Below are 21,845 nucleotides of genomic sequence, written 5' to 3'. Positions count from 1 at the left end.
GTTTGCAGTGAATGTGAACCATCTAGCTTTCCTTGATTGAATTTCACTATGCTCTTGGCCACGGCATTCTCTTTATTTGCACGCCTTTGTCAAATAGCTATAGAAATAGTGGGATTACATGGTGTTGGCATGCCAGCCGTACTAAATCAAGGAAACAAAGATTTATCAATCGGGTGTTGGTTCCCCATCTTGGATGGGAGGATTAGAAGATGTCAGGCAAAATTAAATCATGGCACTGAAGCTCACCACATGACATCCGGAGACAAGTCGATTAATGATGATTAAACTAGTAAGATGCATCAATGATCATTTAAATGCTACTCCCTATGTCTCAAAATGTAAGACGTTTTTTGACACTTACATTTTGAGATAGAGGGAGTACTAACAAGACACATAAACTTTCGCCTATATTCATGCCTGGACCCCTTCTTTCATTACGCTGGTCTTGTGGATCACAGTCAATGCAAAAAAACATTTCCATGTTATATAAAGTAAAAAGTTATTGGTTATATATGAACATGGGAAATATTCTCCTAAGTAAACCAGCCTGTCCCATTTTGTCTGGCTCAGTCTGCTTTGGATATGTACATATGCTCTTCCTAGATACAATTTACAGTGCCAAGAGGGCATAGTAAATATACGTAGAGCTTAGATGTAACTGCTTGATAATGAAGCCCAATGTAATAGCATAACTTCCATTTGCTTTGTCCGGCTCACATCGTTAAACCAGCCGCAGTGTGCCCATTTATGATCTTGTATTCAAGAAAGTGAGGTTTCTTCAGTGGCATAAATGGAAAACGCTAAAACACATCAAACATTCGGCTGAGAAGTGAAGAAGGGTCATCTAATAAAGACTAGAGTGCTCATCATACAATGAGTACTAGTTGATCTCTACACCTCAAATATTCAGTTGCAGATCATATCTCATCTCAATGCAAACAAGGGAGATATTAAAAACACCTGCGCCACTATAGATGCAATCATACGATACAATCAGAAATTTTGTGCACTAGTAAAAATACGGTAGAAAGTATCAAAATCCAAATTAGAATTTACAACCGAAAATCATACACATATTACATATACTAGGAAAGCAAGAAAAAAATGAGAAGCATATAGAAATCAGACAACCTATATAAGCTAGTATCAGCTAAATACATTACAATTTCATAGATGAAATGAGTTCGAAAAACGGCTTCAAATTAAGCACATTCAACAAATAGGATACGGAAGTTTCAGTTTCAACGACAACCACATCAACAATGTAGTAAGTATATGCCCCTAAAACACATCAGTTAAGAATAATGGTGATGCACAAACTAGCTACAGTCTACAACATACATTCACTAGTAGTTGTTGTATACCTGTAAACACATCAAATGTTCAGTTGCAGATTATCTCATCTCAATGCAAACAGGGGAGACATGAAAAACTCCTCTGCCATCGACAGATGCAATAATGCGATAGAATAAGAAGTTGTGTGCACTCCTGACAACACGGTGGAAAATATCAAAGTCGGAATAAGAATTTACAGCAGAAATTCATAAAATAATTTAAGCAACCTATATAGTAGCAGTCTAAAACTCTAAATATTTCACAATTTCATATAGATGAAATGAGTTCGAAAACAGACTTCAAATTTAGCACACATATAGCAAACTGCATATGGAACTTTCATGTTCACATATTACAACAACAACAAAATCAAAGAGTGCAACAGCAAAGAAACAGCGAGGAGGAGCAAACACAAACAACCATGGCAGGCAGTACTCGATCTCGCTGGGGATTGAGTAACGCCACCCGCTGGCATCGGCGCAGGGATACTCGTTCTGCTGGAGGACATATGCGGACCACCAGGGTAGACTTCGTCGAGGAAGTAGATGTAGCCCGGTCTGCCGGCGTGTCCCGTTCGAAGGCCTTGGAGCAGGCCCGGCAGTCGGAGAGCACCTGCCCGGCCGTCTGGTAGGCTTCTGTAGCCTGAAGACATGGAACCGCGACGTGCGGCCTCTCAACGGCGAGATGAATCTCCTCACTATCAGCAGATCGGCGCCAGAAGCGGAGAGCAGGAGGTAGCGGGATACAATGCCCCCGTGTGCCATGTTCGTCCGTGGTGCGCAGATCTCGTAGGCAAGTTGTATAATGGTATGCGTAGATATCGAAAGTTTGGCTTATAGCAGTAGTGTCATCATCTGAGTCGACGGCCCAGAACCATCCATGGTGGTAAGTCAGGTCCTAGGCATTGTGTGGGCCCTCATCTCTGCCGGCAGCGATGTCCAACATTCCATGCTAGTGTGGCAGAAGGCCATATTTGTCTGGCTGGACGTTATGGGAGCGAACACGCAGGCAACAAAAGACGGGGCCACAAACATGGCGGCTGCTGTGTTTTGAATTTCGGCCGAGAAAAACGGATTTCGGCCGAATTTCGGCCATCTCGGCCTGGGGCGAAATCTATCTTTCGCCGAAACTGATCAAACTTGACAAATTTTGGTCAAATTTTAGTCAAATTCCGGCCGAAATTTTTGAAAATGGCCGAAATTCGACCATCTCGGCCAGGGGCGAAAAAAATCTCATACCGAAAATCAAAACGCTGGGCGGCTGTGGGGATGATCATGCGGCACCTGATGTCATCGGAGTTGACGGGGATGCACACACGATCCGGGAGGGCGACGTGCTCGCCGGTGCGGAGGTTGAGCACGGCATGACCACGACAGTGTTGGGATTATACCACGACCCACCCTCCCGGAGAGGAGCAACAGAAACAGGCCCCACGGCCTCGTCAGAGAGGGCCGAGCGTGGATCAGCTGAGCCGCCGAAGATCCTGTAGCTGTCGGTACGGGCAGTGGAGGGCTTGAGGAACCATGGCAGCAGGGACAGATTTTGGAAGGCTACCCGATGCCAGTGCTTGCTGATGGCGGACGCCTGGACTCGATCCGCGATGCACGATAGCAGGACGAAGATATGGCCGAGGAGATCTCGGTGGAGGCTGGATGGAGATCTTATGCCATGACGAGCCGGTCTGGCCTCGCTGCATGTCCTACTCAAGCGGTGGCTGAGCTGCAAGCCGAAGGACGAGATCCATAGGCCAGTGGGTGCTCCGGCGAATGAGTTTGTGATGGATCTGCGCTACCGCTGGTGCCAGGCGTCCAGTCTCCCTTGTTGCACGGTGAAGACAACCTCCATCCCTTGCCATTGCAACACCTACCTGCTCAGCTTTCTGTCATCCGCTCATGCTTGTCATTCAGTTGTCCATCGATCGGCCAGCCTACCTAGGACTTTTTTGTTGGACCATGCAAAGGGAGTAGGGACCAAACAAAAGAGGTTAGCTTAGTCGTAGACCTGCTAGACAAATAATCTGAACAATTTATGTAGGCATTTTTTGTTTATAGTTCCTCCGTTTCTTTCTTGTGGTAATTTTATTTCTTTACCAACTGTTCAAGGATGTGCAGTAGCCATGATTTGTTCAAAAGATCTTGTAGGTGAGATGCCTTCGGTTTGTTCCACGATGGTACCTAGTGGTTTTGGCTGGTAATGGTCTATGCCAGTGCCTGGCCGTCAAAGCTGCACACCAAGCAAGATGACCAGCTGGCTCCACACTCCATAGGTCATTCTGATGGTCTCCTCTCCATATATGCCTAAGTCGATGATACTTTTTGAAGTCTCATTCAATTCAGAAAAGTGCAACATTTCTTCAGTCAAAGTGCAACTTGCACTTTTTTATTTAGTTAAATTTTTTAAGAAAAGTGTAGGCTACATGTATTTAGTAAACTAAAATTGATTGGTTCTTAAGAAAAACTCAAATCTACTTTCAATCAACAAAAGAACAGGACGCCAGATTTGTGCGCTCCTCGCTTGGGCCATCTGGGCAGATAGTGCCGCTAAGGTCCTGCGATTGTCGTGTTTTGGACTGTGGTGTGTCGGTGTCTGCATGATGGTCATGCGTTGGCCCAGGGCGCGCGAGTGGTTGTTGTCTAGTGCGTGCGCAACGGTTGCATGTGGGGGCCCTTCTTGGCACTAGCAATGTTTATCTTTGATGGGGTAAGGGTGCTCCGACGTCTTCTAGTCGCATAAAAAATGGTGGTGCCCGTCTCAACTCATGAAAAGGACGTTGGGGTTGTCGCCCTGGGTCATGGCAGATGTTGTATGCTAGTTCGCGCAGGTGTGAATTGGCAGCGGCTAGATGGCACAATGACATGGGTGACCACTTTGCAACGCCTACTTCCGGGAGGCCTGCACCTTCGTCCAGTGCATCCACATATGTGATTTCACTCTGTCTATGCTGCTCCCGCTGCCTCTACAGTTTTGTTTTGTGCTCGCTTTTGTGCCCGACAGAACGCACTCCTCACTGTCTTCCTGCGTTGCCGCGCATGTCCATCCTTGGTTTTGGTGTCCTCTATTCTCGTCTAGTGTCCTGTCTATCTCTTGGTCGTTCGTGTCCAGATCCAAGAACAGTCGTCATTGTTCTCTTGTGAATTCCTGAGCCTATTGATTGCGTCCGAATTCATCCGATTCCATATATCCATCACTTTTATCCTCCGAACTATTTTGAACCAAGACATGCCCATCAGCCACTGGAAAAGGTGGCCGCGCTGTGAACAGGCACTTGTTAGGCACCGTGAAAGAAGGTGCTAGTAGCCAACACCGGTTTCCTTGTGAGGACGAAGTAGCATGGGCCAACTTACTTGCAGAGCTTGGTCGGCGTCAGCGTCCACATCCACTACCATGAATATGACCACAACCACGACTGCATTTTCCTCCCGTGGCCACTTCTTCTTCATCATCACTATTGTCGATTACTTGAAGCACATTGGCTTTCCTCTTCTTGAATGAAATCTCCTCTCCACGAATCGATGTTGGCTGAGGAGATGGTCTATATTTGTTAGAAATCCTCTGAGTTGGAGAAGCACTAGTCGGGGTCGGTTGCAGCGAGACAGTTTCATTGTTGTTAGTAAAAACAAAGGCAACCCATTTTCTCTTCTTGGAAGGAAAATCCTTACCCTCGAAGACCACCTTCTTCATGATCCACTATTCTTCATGCGGTACCAGGGGAGCCGCGTCATGGAACAGGGTGACAATCCCTACATCAATGGCCTCGATAGATGTTGTCTGTCTTTGCATCTCGTGGATCTCAGACAGCATGACTTGTACCACGATTCTCCACCAGCATGATTCCACCTTGCGGCAGGCCTTTTGATGCGTCTCCGCTCCGGTAGCCACTCGCACCGGAGCTACTCCAGAAACACCCCATGCCACAGCCCGAGCAAGGCCGTTGTTGGACATGAACGCATGTGAATAACGAAGATCCAGACACCACACACGAATTTCTTAACGAATTCCTCTTCCTCGACCACCTAAATGTACGGGATATCGACCTCCGACGATGAGAGGCCCACTTGGGGATTGGAGCCAGGTCGGGACCTTACAAAGGCATCCACTGAGTAGCATATGTGCACGACGTGCCCATAGAGGTGGCCATGCAACAACTTAGTGAAAGTGCAACTTACACTTTTTTTTCAGTTACAATTTTCTAGAAAAGTGCAGGTTACACTTTTTCAGTAAACTAAATTTGAATTAATCTAAACCGATTGATGCTTAAGAAAAACTTAATCTACTTAGAATCAACGAGTAAATCTACTGCTTCTTCTGAAATCATGAGTTTGATGAATCGAGACGATCCCAGTCATTCAAACATCTACATCCAATGCCCAACGTTGCTCCAATGATGTATCTATCACATCACCATAATTTGGAAACAACGTTGATTGCATTAATTGCAATTAATCTTAGAAATCAATGAAAAATCATTATTTACAATTAATCTTAGAAAACAATGAAAAATTACGAATTGCAATTAATTGTAGAAATACCGGTAATTGCAAACGTTATATTCGTAGAAACATTCTCTGATTGCTTCCCAGGATACTATCAAATTGGACCAGTGTTGCACATGGTGATTGGGGCCCACATTTTAGTTGTGTAGTGCGCGGGCAATAGCTGCACGTGGAGGCCCACGTCTACAGTGGCAACATCTATCATTGATGGTGCAAGGGCCCACCAATTGCTTCCAATTGACATCAAACATGATGGTGCCCGCCTCTACTCACAAATAGGATACTAAGGTAGCAGCCCCTAGGTATGGCAGATGTTGTCGGTCAATTCACACATGATGCATTTTTTTCTTTTGATCTTTTCATCTGAAAGGGGTGACGAAGGCGCAAGGATTTTTTTTATTCCTTTTTGAAAGGGTTGCCGCAAAAGAAGTTGAAATTGCATCTAGACCCTAAATGTATTGTAGTGTTGATTACAGTATAATTAGTGGGATTAATGTTAGTTATCCAGGTTATCTTAAGACATTGGTCTCTTGCTGAAACAATATCCCCCCCCCCCCCACCACCATTTCAAAAAGGGAAATGTTGTTAGTTTTTCTAAGGCCCAAAAGTGCTGTTGATTTTATTTGAATCATAGGAAAGTCACAATATAAAGGGGCGCCGTTTCACGAGGATCTGAGTGCGAATGCCTTGCTTGATAGGGAGGAGCGAGAATATATTTTGGGAGCATGTCGTCCGAGTGGTGGTGGTGGTGGGGGGGTGTTGCGGATGAGGTCGAGATCGCGTCTATCCTCACCCTCTCCGCCTTCATCGTGTTCAGCGCTACCGCCGGCACTAGAGCTGGTTAGCCCTTAATCTCGATTGCGGCTGATTTCCTCTTCCTTGTAGTCGTACTCCTACTACTGCTGCCGGCATCCATCTCCTTTTGCAGAGATCGGCCACTAGTCTCTGAGGAGAATTTGGTTTGGAGCTCGGGATCAGAGCAGAACGATGGGCTTGGTAGATGCGGAGCGGCCGAAGCATTATCACTTTTGAGGACAGGGTGTTTTGCCGCTGGTTTACGACGACAGACGAACCGTATAGCCTATACATAGGAAATGTCGGATGTGAGGTGACATGTGTGTGATTATAAATTTGGTTCTTACAAATCTCTGTAAGATACTTGCATGCCTGCCTATATTATAACCATCTTCGTGTATGCAGTTTGCCGGGAGTGTATTATGAAGAAAATAGATGAAGAGGAGATTGTATCCTACCCAGTATGTGACATTGCTCTTGGGATCACTCCTGAAGAGAAACTAACGTAAGTAATTGTTAAAATACCAAGGTTATCTATTGTAAAATATTGTTTTTCCAACTGGTCAGTTCTCTTTTTTCATTAAATCCATGATAAGAAAACATATAACTTGTTTTTCAGAATAGTTAAAAAAAAGAGTATCAGCCATTGTGCATGTTGCTTGCATTAGTAGGCCCATAACCCATCTTCCTGGCCCATCCAATTTGGCTCAAAATAGAACCGCGTGCCTCCTCCACGGCTCCATCTGTAGCATCGTCCAGTCGGCCTCGATGTCATCGATCGTCGGCGTCTACGCCGGCACGGTCTCATCGGACGACTACACCACAGAAAGGCTGGTAAAGCTTCGCCCTCGTCCCCATCTCAGGCATCCAGCCATGCAGGATCCACCGCCGACGGGAAAGCCCAAGACAGTACGCCTCCTGTCCCCCTTCCTATCTCACGATCATAGATACGTTTTGTTGGAAGGGGGCAACTGATGTTAGTGTCAGTTGAGGAGAACTTTTTGACACATAGATAGGTCTAATTCTGCTGCAAGCTAGGAAGATCGAGTAAGCTAGCAACTGAAAAACAAACTTTATTCACTCATAGATAGGTTTAATTCTAGAGCAAGCTAGGAAGATCGAGTAAGCTAGCCATTGAATCCAACTGTTTTTCGTCGCACTATGGGTGGATTTGAAGTTGATTTTCCAGGCAAAGTTTCATGAGATGACCTAGACGAATTGGGTGCATCCCGCTGTATGAGCTGCTTGTGTTAATACCGCACTTGTTTTCTGTACTCATACCATGACTGTGATGATCCCAGTTGTATGCAACTAAGAGGGATCTAGCCTTAATAACATATGAGCCTTAAGAAGTCGTGCTGCCACCCTAGTTAAGCCGTCTTATCACTAATAGTACTTATAGTGGATGTCAAAGCAGATATTGCTTTTGGAGGCCGAACTCCATGGAGGCCTCGAGACGTAAAATTCAAAATTAATGAAAATTCATATTTTTACTATTTAAAAAAATCTGAAAAAATATAGACATACATGAAAGCATAATGCACAAATATGTAAATTTTCAAGACGAAATACGTTGAAATGAGGGTTGTGCAATAGGAAAAACAAATCTAGGGCTTTTTAATTAACACATGATACCGTTCGTCCTCCCAGACTACCTGGAATAATTTGTAATAATTTGTTACCTGGAATAATTTGTTTCCACCTAAGGGCTGATACAAGTATCCATATAGATGAAATGAGTTCCAAAACAGACTTCAAATTCAGCACACATACAACAAACTGGATATGGAACTTTCAGGATCACATATTACAACAACAACCAAATCAAATAGTACAACAGAAAAGAAACACTGATGAGGAGCAAACACAAACAACAAAGACTCTAATTAAACTGACAGATATATGTATGATGCATCAAACTGAACCTGCTGGGTATAGCTCAATTAGTGGTGGTACCAAACGCACGTCGAGGTGTCCGTAGGGGGAGACCATGGCAGACAACGCTCAATCTCACTGGGGATTGAGTAACGCCTGGCGTCGGCGCAGGGATACTCATTATGCTGTAGAACACTATGCAGACCACCAGGGTAGACGTCGTCGAGGAAGTAGATGTAGCCCGGGCTGCCAGCGTGTCCCGTGTTAAAGGCCTTGGAGCAGGCCCGGCCGTCGAAGAGCACCTGCCCGGCCATCTGGTAGACCCGCCAGGTATCGGTGTACAGAAGTAGGAGCTCTACTTTGTACCCCTTTACCAGTGCACGGGCAGTCAGAGCCGCGCCCGCAGCCACACTTAGCAGGGCAGAGGAGGGAGGCCGAAGCCACTAGACAATCAAGCAAAGCCACGACCAGAAACACAGAGAGCAAGAGGGCAAGGTGGACTCCCCCGGAAAGATCCTTGCCGGGGTGGCCTCCGCAGCCCCGGCAAGAGCCTTGCCGGGGCAACTTTCCCAACACCAGTGAAGAGCGCCACCCTTGAGCCCGAGGTTTCCAACATAATCAACCTCATTGGAACCAAGGCTCGGGAGGCACCTCCATGGTGGCATGCAGATCTTTGTGAAGATCGCAAGCATGCAAAATGACATGAAGACCAGAAGACGAGACCTCCGGCAACATCCTTGCTGGGGACGACCGCGGTACCACGGCAAGACCCTTGCAGAGGACATCAGCGGGGCCGCAGCCAGGCCCGCACCTGCCAAGGCTCCACTGCCGTTCCCATGCAGCTGCCAGCCCAGCCAGCCAGGCGAGCACCTGCGTGGCGACGTGCGTCCTTGAGGCCAACTCAGCAAGCACCTGCGTGGTGGCATGCAGATCTTCGTGAAGACGCTACCACCGCGCTAGCTTAGCAGCCTGCCAGCCTACGTGGCGCCACACGCCTCGCTGGCCAGGGCGTGTGTCAAGGCAAGGCGAGGCAGCAACGGACGGGGCGGGCCTCGTTTCCGCCCCCTATAAAGCGAGGGGACACCTAAGGAGCGCATTTAATGCGTCTTGTCCCGTAATGACAGGCAATAAGCTTGTACATTGTATCCTTTCCGCCTCCTGTGTGCCACGGTGGCATCCCCTTTTTCCTATAAAAGGAGGCCTAAGGCGTACTGGAGAGGGATTCTGCTTTTTGGACTATGTATGCACCATAGCTAGTTCAAGAACACAAGAACATTCAAATATACACCAAAGCAGGACTAGGGTATTACACGATCTTCGCGGCCTGAACCTGGGTAAATGATTCTTGTGCTGGCTCCTGGACCCACTCTTTTCACAACCTCGCGCCCTCCGACCACAGTAGGGATTACAATGATCCCATAGGTGTCGTTCCCACCGACATCTTTGGCGCGCCAGGTAGGGGTGCACAGTTGTGAGAATCTTGTCTAGCAATTAGTCTAGCAGTCCTTCATCGCCATAGCTTCCAAGGAAGAAGGCGATCGAATGGGCGGCATCATCTGCGGATGCAGGAAACGATCGCGCGGCGACAGAAAAGCTAAGTCACGCAAAAACTTTGAGCAATTCTTTTTTATAAGGTCATTCTCCCTGGAGATCTTTCTCTCTGTATACGAAACTTGCACGCAACGGGCCCTTCCACTATTGGCAACTCCTTCATTCTGTTTCGACTCCGCTCAACAGTTCGAGAGGCTGCATCGAGAATGGTAGGGTAGCCTTCCGCTATTGGCAAAGCTCTCGTTCTGTTTCGAGTCTGCTCAACAGTTCGGGCGGCCGCGCTGAGAACGGAATGGTGGCTCGCTCGGCAGCAAGCACACCCGACAGGCTATTGAGGATCCGTCCTCAAGGCGCCACAACCTGGGTTTACGCGCCGACAAGCCTACCCAATTAACGTAGGGTGGACATATAGAGAGAGATCAAATTGGAAAATAATATGCATCGTTTCAAAAGTATCATAGAGTTATGTTACATCAATTGTTGTTGCAGTTCTAACTAAAGATAAAAATTGTCTTGGTTGTGAACCTGTAGCGGCTGATGATGGGCTTCATGCGCTCCCTGAGCGGCCCGAGGTCCACGTCCTCTGGCAAGCTCTCCAGCGCGGTGTCGAAGTCGAGGTTGGGGTACCAGTACGCCATCTTGGTGAGGACCTTGGTCAGGGCACCCCGGCAAAGTTGCCGGGCCTCATTGGCCAGAGATCTTGCTCTATTAGAGCGAAACTGCTCCAAGGCTCCAAGGACGCCCTCGAAGAACAGGGTCAACTTGGCGTTGGGGCTCACGTTCGGCTCTGGGGTGTACCTCACATTCGACATCCCCATAGCAGTCAGCTTCTCGGTGATCCTGTTGGCAACGCCGGCGAGGCGGCTGATCTAGAGGTTCTCGCCTTTCATGAAATCTTCGTGGTTGGCGGCTTCGTTCTTCCACAGCTGCCTCTCCTTCTCCAGGCTCTTGGTCAGGGTCTCCTCCCGGGCCTTCACCTCCGAAAGTGTCCCCTCAAGACCCTCCAGCTTCAGCTTCAGGTCCTTGATGGAGTCGTTGGTGCGAGTGAGTAGCTCGGCCTTGTCGAAGACTGCGGCCTGCGCCTCCGTCAAGGCGCAGCTAACTGTGTCCTTCTCCTTCGCTAGCTGCTCGGCCCTATTCTTCAGGTCGTCCCGGTTCTCCTCCAGCTCCTTCACCTTGTCGCCGTGGGCCAGAGCTGGAGCATCAAGTGCTTCTTTGTGCTTCTGCTCCAGCTCCCGGGTCCGCTGCGCAACGAGCTTCTCGACCTCCTCATCCTTGCCGCGGAGTGTGGTGGCGAGCGCCACCTCACGAGCAACGAGGTCCTTCCCCTGGGAGTTCAGCTCGGCCTGGTGCTGGGACCGAGTGGCCTCGGCCCTGGTGGTCTAGTCCCTCGCCGCCTCCTGGGACTACTCGATTTCGGCCTGCTTCAAGAGGAGCTCCTGCTTGCGCTCGGCCGGCTGGTCTTGGGAACTTTTAGCTCTTAGTGGGCCTGGCGGAACCAGGCCTGCGCTTTGGCGATGCGCTCCTCGAGATCCGCCTCCGCCTTGACCGCCACCGCCTCCCTGGACTTCGCCATGTCCAGACGGGCGGGTGGAGCGCCTGGAGCTTCCAGAAGCTGGCGCCTATGGCCAAAAAAACCTGCTCCTCCTGGTTATTGCCGCCACCGGCACTCGGTTCGTCGACAACCGCGATCCCGGCGGCGGCGAGCACCTCATCGTCGAACACCTCCCCCTCGGACGGCACCTTGGTGCCCGCCGTCCCTGGAAGGTGGACGAACAAGTCGTCGCCCACCTTCAAGTAACTACCCGAGCCAGAGGCAGCGCAGGAGGAGGGTTGATTGTCAACCACCTCCTGCTCGGTAGCGGCCTTGCCGGCTTTCCCGGCAGGCCCCTTGCCGGCCTCCTCGGCAGCACCCTTGCCGGCCTCCTCCGCTTCACCCTTGCCGCTCTCTCCGGCAGACCCCATGGTGGCGTCCTCAGCAGCAGTCTTGGCAGCCTCCTCGTCGGCGATCTTGACGGCCTCGGCGTTGGTATCCTTGGCGACCTCCGTGATGACGGTGTCGACGTCCTCATGGTCCGCCAAGGGAGGATTTGGATGCCGGAAAGGAGAATGAGGCAAGGCCAAGATCAAGGTTCAAAAAAGAAAGAAGGAAAAGCAGGAATAGGAAGCAGGTGACTTACCCGTGCTGGGCTAAGAAGCGCCCCCCTACCCGCCAACATCTATTACCGGGACGGAGCAACCAGTGCCCAAGTCCACCTCCTCCTCCTCCGTGCGCATGGGCTCGGTGCTTGGCGCCCTTGCTGGGGATGCCCCACGGGGCGGTGTGGTCGATGGGGGCGGCGTGTTGGGGGTGGCCCTCGGTGGCTCCTCCTGCTGCCGTCCTCCTCCTGCAGCCACGTCAAGGTCAGTGCCAAAAGATCGTATCCTGGCGCACGTTGATGAGGAGTAAGCGGTGGACGCACGCTGGGAGCTGACCCGGGGGCTGTTGTCCGGGCCGATATCCACCACCGGCGTGTGCGAAGCGCCCGCCGGGGGCTGGTCGCCCGCCGACGCCCTGGCCCTCTTCTCCACCCTCGGGGCCAGCGTCTCCATGTCCCTACGGAGATGAAAACAGGTCACGGAAAGTGGCGTAGTATAAAATAGCGGAGGTGAAGAACGGCGGTCACTTACTCATCCTTCGCCTCCTCTTCCGCTGCCTTCCTTTTCCTCCTCGGGCTAAGAGACCCGAAATCAAAGACGACCTCTGGGTTAACATCTGTGGGAGGAGGGAAAGGGGACGGAGTCCAGCGACGCTTGGGCGAAGAAGAGGCGGTCGCCTTCTTCTTCGCTATCGTGGTCTTCACCGTCTTCTTCGCCGTCGTGGCCCTCGTCTGGCGCACGGACTCCCCCTAGGCCCCTTGCCACGGTTCGGTCCTCCTGGGCCGGACCGGATCACTAGAGCTGGCCCGCTGCAGGACATGTCCTCTTCCCGTGGCCGGATGAATGTCGGCCTCGGCCTCCTCCTCGGTCGACTCCTTGACCACCTTCTCAACGGGAGGGCCTCGGTGTTGATGCTGCTGGCCTCCCTCGCAGACCCCGCCCACTAGGAGAGCTCCCTGTCCTCCGCGGCCGCATTGGCCTCCCTCCATGCCGCCAGCGCTGCCGGCCTCCATGGCGAGCTGCGCCTCCGCCACCCTGGCGGTGATGTAGTTGATCTACTCCTGGGTGGTGTCCTCGATGAGCAGCGGCTCGTCGTGTTCGTCGCCCTCCGAAAAATTGTCGAAGAACTCCTGCACCACGCGTGCCGGGGGCTGGACCCAGGACGGGTCGAGGCCGTGCTCGTTGAAGACCGACATCATGTTGAGGATGGAGGAATGGCACGTGTTGTTGCTCAGTGGGAACACACCCGGCGGCAACCCAAACAGGGGCCCCTTGATGACCTTACCGGCCTTCACGGCCCTGCCGGTCCTCTCCACCCTACCATCGCTGAACAAATCAAGATGGAAGAGCCTCTAGCAGAAATGGGTGTGCCCCATCACCGTGAAGTTATGCTTCAGGCCAGGGCGGAGCCTCATGATGTCGGCCGCGTTCCTGAAGTCCCAGGCCGATCTCCCCTTGTTGTGCAGCGGGGCGATTCGGCAGTGGATGAAGTACGCCCCAATCATCTCCAGGGTGAGCCCAGCCATGGTGAGGGCGATGGATCCTGGTGGTGGCGATCGAAATCTTCGCGTCGTCGGCATCGAGGTCGCCCCAGTCCTCGCCGCGGGTCGGCGGGCTCTGACGAACCCGGCAGAACTCCGGCGGGTTCTCTCCTCGATCCAGCACCACCGACCCCACCACTCCTCCCACCTCTCCTTGTGGGCACCCTCCGGAAACGCACCTTTGTCTTGGGCCCTTGATATCCAAGAGATGCTTTCGGAGAGGGCGCCCCTGGCTGGAGGCGAGGGTAGAAGTAGTGGCGGAAGAGCGCCGTGTGGGGAAGCACCCCGGCAAAGCCCTCACAGAGGTGGGCGAAGAATGCCATGCACGCCACAGCGTTCGGCGTAAGATCCAAAAGACAGAAGCCGAAGGTGCGCATGATGTCATTGAAGAAATCAGAGAAATGGGGCAGAGCCCGCAAGAGAAGAAATCGACGAAGAAGGGATACCAATTTGGGCTGGCCTTGACGCAGTCAGCCGGGATGACGCGCGTCGAAGGGTGTGCCCCATCGTCTCCGCTGCCGACACAGGGCTGAAGAAGTCCTTGAGGTGAAATACATCGACCGACGACGGGGAGAAATAGGCGAACTGTGCCCGCCACGCCGCCGCCTTGTTCTTCGGCGCCTCCCTCTCCACGACATCCTTGGCCGCCCCCTTGCCCTTGTCAGTCTTGGGCGCCATGGCGGCTGGGAGAAGGCAAAGGATCGAAAGCAATGGGGGCGCAGCAGACACAAGCAGAAGTGAGAGCTCTAGGAGGAAGAAGATGGGGACAGCGGTGCCGAGATTGGAGAAAGCACAGAGGGTAAATGAGCAGCGCGCCCGCGGTTATTCCTTTTTATGGGGAAGGCGCGGGCCGCCTCTTTACCATTTACTATGACGTGACGCCTGTGTGCAGCAGGAGCCCCACGCATGCCCCCCACGTCACGCACCACCCTCCATGTCGTGCATTCAACGCAGGTCGTGGGGCCGGAAGCGCAGCGGACAAAAAAGTTATTGCGGTAAAAATCGGCCCCGCCTGCCCGCGCACCATTCCGGGCCTAGCCCAACAACGCATCGTGCTTATGTATGGCCCAGGCCCGGGGACTCCTGTCGGCGTACAGAAGTAGGGGCTCTACTTTGTACCCCCTTACCTGTGCACGGGCAGTCAGAGCCGCGCCCGCAGCCACACTTAGTAGGGCAAAGGAGGGATGCCGAAGCCAAAATACAATCAAGCAACGCCAAGACCAGAAACACAAAGAGCGAGAGGGCGAGGTGGACTCCCCCGGCAAGAGCCTTGATGGGGCGGCCTCAGCATCCCCGGCAAGAGCCTTGCCGGGGCAACTTGCCCAACACAAGCGAAGCGCGCCACCCTTGTGCTCAAGGTTTCCAACATCATCAACCGCATTGGAACCAAGGCTCGAGAGGCTCCTCCATGGTGGCATGCAGATCTTTGTGAAGATCGCAAGCATGGAAAATCAGATGAAGACCAGAAGACGAGACCTCCAGCAATATCCTTGCAGGGGACGACCGCGGGGCCACAGCCAGGCCCGCGCCCACCAAGGCTCCACCGCTGTTCCCATGCAGCTGCCATGTCACATCCCTAGTTCTGGTATGACCAATGCTAGCTAGTCATGTGAGCATCATGTTTAAATTCCATTTAAATTTGAAATGGGGATTTGTGAAACCGTCAGAATCATCTCTGGAAATGACCCAGATAAAAATTGCTCCAAAAAGGTCCAAGAAAATGCTCATGTTGCTCTCTGAAAATATTGGACAGAGATAAAAATCAAACCAATATTTTTAAGAGCCCATAAGTATTTATTTTGGGCATTTGGAACTAATGCATAATTATTTGCATTGGATATATATTTGTTATATATATAATATATGTCCAAAAATTATGTCATTTGCTGAGGAGCTCTGGAATAATACCACTAGTTCCTACAAAAATTGGCATAAGTAAATAAAATGATTTAGTATTTTTATTAAATCAAAAAAAATGTCAGAAAATAGAAAAGAAAAATAAAAGGGAGAAGAGACTTACCTGGCGCTTACCTCCCTATGCAGCCCGTTCCTGTGCGGCCTGGCCGGCCCAGTTGGCCAGCCCAGCCCGCCTCCTCCTCTATCGTCTTCCTCCCCCTCGCCCAAGCAGCTGCGTGCCCGCGCCACAGCCGGCCGCGCCCACGCGCCCGGCCACCTCCTGCTTCCTTCTCGTCGCTCTGGATGACCCGCGCGACGCCACGCACGCCCCGCACCTCTCTCACTCTCTCTCGTTCCCCCTCCTCCTCTGGCTCCCTCTCCCTCTCTTCACCGAGCGCACCGGAGAGCGCCGCTGCTCGCCGCCGTGGCCACCGGCCACCCCTCGCCCTGCCGCTGCGCCCAGAAGCTCCGCTACATCGCCAGCTACTTCCCCGTCAAGCGACGCGCCTCGGGAGGCCCTGGAGAGTCGCCATCGCCGCCGTCTTCATCTCCAGCCGCCGGAGATCGTCCTTGCTGCCATGCCGCCGTCCGGCCTCCCCAGAGCCCGCTGAAGACGCCACCGGAACCGCAGTGAGCTCCTGCCCCCTACGCGCCTCCGCTCACTCCCCCGTGCCCTGCAGCACCTACGCGCACCCGGCCGAACTCCGGCCGCCGCCCCGAGCTCCACTCCGGCGAGCTCTAGCACCCCCACGGTCTCCCGCGTGTCCCATTGGATGCGCGCGAGCCTGGGCTCCTCGCAGATGGTCTCCGCGGCCCTTTTGGTCACCGGAGATGCGGTCTCGAGCCCCTCCGCCGCGTTCGGCCTCGCCGGCGGCTAAACGCCGGCGGGTTTGACCGCTTTGACCTCGCCGGCCTGACAGGTGGACCCCGCCGTCAGGTGATTAGCCTAATCACCAACTAACCTAACCCCTAACGCTGACATGTGGGCCCCAGTGGCCCCTAATCTTTAATTAAGCTAAACTAACCCCCCTGTCTAACCCGTGTCACTGACGTGTGGCCCCCACACGTCAGGTTTGACCTTAGTCAGCCGCAGTTGACCTGCTGACGTCATGCTTACTCAATGCTGACGCAATATGATTTCTGGAATTATTTTAATTCAGGAATTCCAGAAAATGATTTAAACTTCAAAAATTCATAGAAATTCAACCGTAGCTCAGATTGAAATAATTTATATATGAAAAATTATCAGAAAAATGCAATCTTTCAATCTGTACTAGTGTCATGCATGACAAACCAACTTATACCTACTGTATAAGTGAAACACTAAAAAGGGCATTTATAAAGAGCTTACTTGGAGTTGCATTTGAATCCTTGATTCAAATGGACTTCATCCAAATATAATGCTAGCTGCATTAGCACAATCAGCATCACATCTTCATGCCATGTTCATGCATCATTTTGTTGCATATGCTTGTGTTTTGATTGTCGACACCGTTCCTTCTCGATAGGTCCTGCTCCGGAGAGTGTTCCAGAGTACCTGTCTGAGGAGCAGTGCCTCCTTGTTGATCTACCAGGCAAGCAAACCCCCTTGTTCATTCCGATACAATCCTACTCTCTCGCTCCTGCTCTCAGTATTGCATTAGGACAACAACGATTCATCTGCTACTTTGTGCTGCGGTAGTTGAACCCATTCCTCTGCATGACCTGTCATTGCCACAGTAAATAGTTGAAACCCACTAGCATGTGTAGGAGTTGATTGAGCCATGTTGTGTTCCTACCATGCCATGCCTGCTATTGCTTAGAGTTGTGTCAGGTCTGATTCATTGGGAATGAATTGGAGTGCAGTTCTATGTTCTGATGCTGAGAGTGAAGTGTGTGAACACGATTTGGTAAAGGTAGCGGTGAGAGGCCATGTAGGAGTACATGGTGGGTTGTCTCACTGGAACCGTCCTTAAGCACTAAGTTCTATGTATGTTGTCCAATGACTCGATACTACCACACATTGGGTTCCAGTAACTCGACCCCTCTCGACTTATTAACCAACTTGGTCTCTGTCCAGGAGTCGCAACTAGTTTCTGGTGTTTGTAGGTAGTGCTATTTTTCTACCAAGTGGCACCCGGCAGGGTGGGCTTGGGACAGACTAGGCACACGTGGCCTGGTGTACCGAGTGGCACCCGGATGGTGGGCTCGGGAACCCTGCACACATCGTTTGGGGCCGTGAGCGACACCCCGGCCGGATCTCCTTGCGGATGGAACCCGAATAGGCGATAAACCTGGCTAGAGTCTTGTGTGGTTAGTCAGGTCGTGGCCGACACCCTCGCCAGGCTTCCGCTTGAAGGTTGCCGAGATACATGACGTGTACATGGCGGTAAGTGGCGAGAGCGTGTGTGAAGAAGTACACCCCTGCAGGGTTAACATGATCTATTCGAATAGCCGGGTCCGCGGTTATGGACTTCTTGGATGCTTACATGGTACATAGACAACTTGAAGTGGATACTCTAAAATGCTCAAGACAAGTGTGAGTGCTATGGATGGCCTTCTCGTAGGGAGACGGGGATGAATCCATAGTAGTGTATTGTGTGGTGATTAGTGGACTCGTGTGCGCCATATCACCTCAAAGAAGTTCTCGTAGTCGTAGAACAGGATAGCCACTGAGTCAAAGCTGGCTTGCTGCAACTAAACCCCACATTACCCTCTTGATACAAATGCATGTATGATAGGATCTGATGTAAGTCTTGCTGAGTACCTTTGTACTCATATTGCTTTGTTTATGTTTTTGCAGCGGAGACTTCGGTCTTACTAGTGTTCTCGTGGACTTCGACGAGTAGCTTGTACCTCAGCTACGATCTTGATCGGATGTTGTAGATAGTCAGGCTCTCTAGCCTTTTTCATTTGTAGATGTCTGTACTCAGACATGTAATGCTTCCACTTGTTGCTTGTATGCTCTGTATGATGGGTCCTTTGACCCCTGTTTGCAATAAATGCTATGATGTCTCTTTGGGCCTTATCTATATGAGTTGTTGAGTTATGATGTGATGCCATGTTGTACAACACATACTTGCATGTTATGCGTACGTGTAATGTGTATTGCTATGTGTGGGATCTGACTATCTAGTTGTTTATCCTTAGTAGCCTCTGTTACCGGGAAATGTCTCCTAGTGCTTCCACTGAGCCATGGTAGCGTGCTACTGCTCCGGAACACTTAGGCTGGCCGGCATGTGTCCTTCTTTGTTCCTGTGTCTGTCCCTTCGGGGAAATGTCACGCGATGAATACTGGAGTCCTGTGAGCCCTCTATAGCCCGGTTCACTAGAGTCCTGTTAGCCCAGTGCTACAGCCTGTTTTCACTCGCTGATGACCGACACGTTCGATGCTAGGTCATGGATGCCTGTCCCTGTAAGTTTGTGCCACTTTGGGTTTACGACTAGCCATGTCAGCCCGGTTTCATTGTCATATGGATGCTAGCGACACTATCATATACGTGTGCCAAAAGGCGCAAACGGTCCCGGGCATGGTAAGGCGACACCCGTGGGAATACCGTGCGTGAGGCCGCAAAGTGATATGAGGTGTTACATGCTAGGTCGGTGTGGCATAGAATCGGTGTCCTCACAGCTTTGGTATCAGAGCCTGACTGCCTGTAGGATTACCAAGCCAAACTGGTCGAAGTTGAGTCTAGAAATTCTTTAATTATATAAGGGAATTGATTGTGGGTTGGAACGTAAGGCTCTTTTTACTCCTTTACCTCATGGCCTTCTGATCTGAGTCATCCTATCTTTCCTATGGGGTTAAGGAACTAGGCTTTCTCTTCCGTCTATCAGGATCACGTGTTACTACTCCGTAGTCCCATAGGATTGGTTGATCAGAGTCATACCCAGTTTCGAGTACTTCCGGTGTAGCCTGTTTAGTACTATCCAGAACCTTGAGTGGTGATGTTGAGTTGTTGTACTACTTCATTTTTAGCAGGATGTCCCATTTTGAGCATTTTACTGCCGTTATGCTGCCGGAATTGCCCTAGGAGTTCGAGAGATACTAATTCTCTTGTCTTACATTCTATAGCCTATAGATGATGCTGATTCCGTCCTTGGTTTCATTTCTCAGGATGTCATCAGCTAAGCGAAGTTCTGTTGCTCGTAGCCAGAACCACGGAGATGGTAGGGATGAGGATCCTCCTGACCCGCCTTCGTTGATAGAGTTCATGTTAGAAATGGAGAGGAACAAGCGTGAGTCTAACCGCTTGTTGGCACGTATCGAGGAGAACACCGCACATCAGTCCAATAAGTCTGCGACCATTCATGACTTCATTCGCTTGCACCCACCCACCTTTCATCATTCTATTGAGCCACTCGATGCAGATGACTGGCTTCGTATCATCACTCATAAGCTGCGTTCCGCAAACATAGCTGAAGATGACAAGGTCACCTATGCCACATACCACCTGGAAGGTCCTGCTAGTCTTTGGTGGCAGAACTATGAGGCTATGCTTCCAGCTGGCCAGATTCCTACCTGGAGGGATTTCATTGAGGCTTTTCGCGAGCATCACATTCCTGAAGCCCTCATCGATCGCAAGAGAGAAGAGTTCTGTAGTTTCACCCAGGGTAAGATGGTTGTTGATGCCTACAGTAGAGAGTTTGAGAACCTCGCCCGCTATGCTTCAGAAGAGGTGTCCATGGACGCCAAGAAGCAGGCGAGGTTCCGGAAGGGTCTCGACCCCAAGTTGTGTCGTGATCTCCACTTGCATCACTGTGATACATTCCAAGCTCTGGTGAACAAGGCCATTAATGCAGAGACAGCTCAGCTCACTTACGAGGAGTCTCGTAAGCACACCCGTGATTTGGGATCTTCCTCCGGTTCTAGTTCTCAGAAGCGCCGGATTTGGGTCCCAAACTCCACTCTTCCACCCGGATATACACCGAGGCCATCTTTTGTGGCACCTCATCCAGTTCAGCAGTATGTTCCACCCATGCCTACTGGTAGACCGCTTGTTAGTGCAGGTCCACGTCCAACCTCAAGGACTTGCTTCACATGCGGGAAGCCAGGACACTATGCACATGACTGCTCTCAGACTAGTTATGCTCCACCCCAGCCCGAGAAGACCATTGGTTGTGTTAAGCTACCATGCAAGACGATCAGTGCCAAGCCAGCCCCCACTGAACATGGACGTGTGCATCACGTCTCAGCTAAAGACGCTCATGATGATCCGGATGTCGTTCTTGGTACACTCCTTATCAATTGTCACCCAGCATCGGTTCTATTCGATACTGGAGCATCTCATTCTTTCATTTCTGAAGGCTATGCTCGTTTGCACGACATGTCATTTTGTGATACGCCAACTCCGCTTGAAATCCAAACCCCAGGGTCTAGATGGCAAACCACCAGAATCAGCTATGGTAATGAAATCCTTGTTGATAGACTTGTATTTCTTGCATCACTTGTAGCCCTCAAGTCCTTAGATATTAACATCATCTTGGGTATGGACTGGATGACAGCTCATCATTGTTACACCAGGTCTGTTCAGCTCACACACCCATCTGGCGAGATAGTCACTGTCTCCACCAGAGTTGCAAAACGTCAGCTCTATTCTCTTAATGCCAGCCCTCTTCCAGACCTTGAAGATATCCCGGTAGTCCGTGACTTTCTGGATGTCTTTCCAGAGGAACTGCCAAGCATTCCACCTGACAGAGATGTAGAGTTCGTCATAGATCTTATCCCAGGAACAGCTCCAATCTCTAGGAGACCTTACAAGATGGCACCCTTAGAACTAGCCGAGCTTAAGAAACAACTTGATGAGTCCTTGCAAAAGGGTTTCATCCATCCTAGTTCTTCTCCTTGGGCTTGCCCCGTCCTCTTCGTCAAGAAGAAGGATGGTACAGACCGGATGGTTGTAGATTATCGTCCCATTAATTTGGTCACGATAAAGAACAAGTATCCGCTCCCCAGGATCAACGACCTGTATGATCAGCTCGCTGGATCCTCAGTCTTCTCCAAGATGGATCTGAGGTTAGGCTACCACCAAATCAAGATCAGAAATGGGGACATTCCCAAGACAGGCTTTGTCACTCGTTATGGCCAGTACGAGTACACCGTCATGTCTTTCGGTGTAACCAACGCCCCAGCCACTTTCTCCCGCTTGATGAACTTGATCTTCATGGAGTACTTAGATAAGTTCGTCGTGGTTTACCTCGATGATATTCTTATTTACTCGAAGAACGAGAAAGAGCATGT

The 21,845-nt window shown here is 50.8% G+C and overlaps 1 pseudogene; it reads right to left on the bottom strand.

Moving 5' to 3' along the window:
• Positions 1–8,566: 8,566 nt before the first annotated feature.
• The window catches only part of LOC123115032 (uncharacterized), a 153,215-nt pseudogene continuing 139,936 nt past the window's right edge, over positions 8,567–21,845 (bottom strand).

The sequence above is a fragment of the Triticum aestivum genome, chromosome 5B (assembly GCF_018294505.1).
Source record: "Triticum aestivum cultivar Chinese Spring chromosome 5B, IWGSC CS RefSeq v2.1, whole genome shotgun sequence".
In the NCBI taxonomy this organism is placed as follows: domain Eukaryota; kingdom Viridiplantae; phylum Streptophyta; class Magnoliopsida; order Poales; family Poaceae; genus Triticum; species Triticum aestivum.
Note: the sequence above shows the minus strand (reverse complement) of the source record. Positions and strands in the feature narration are given on the sequence as shown.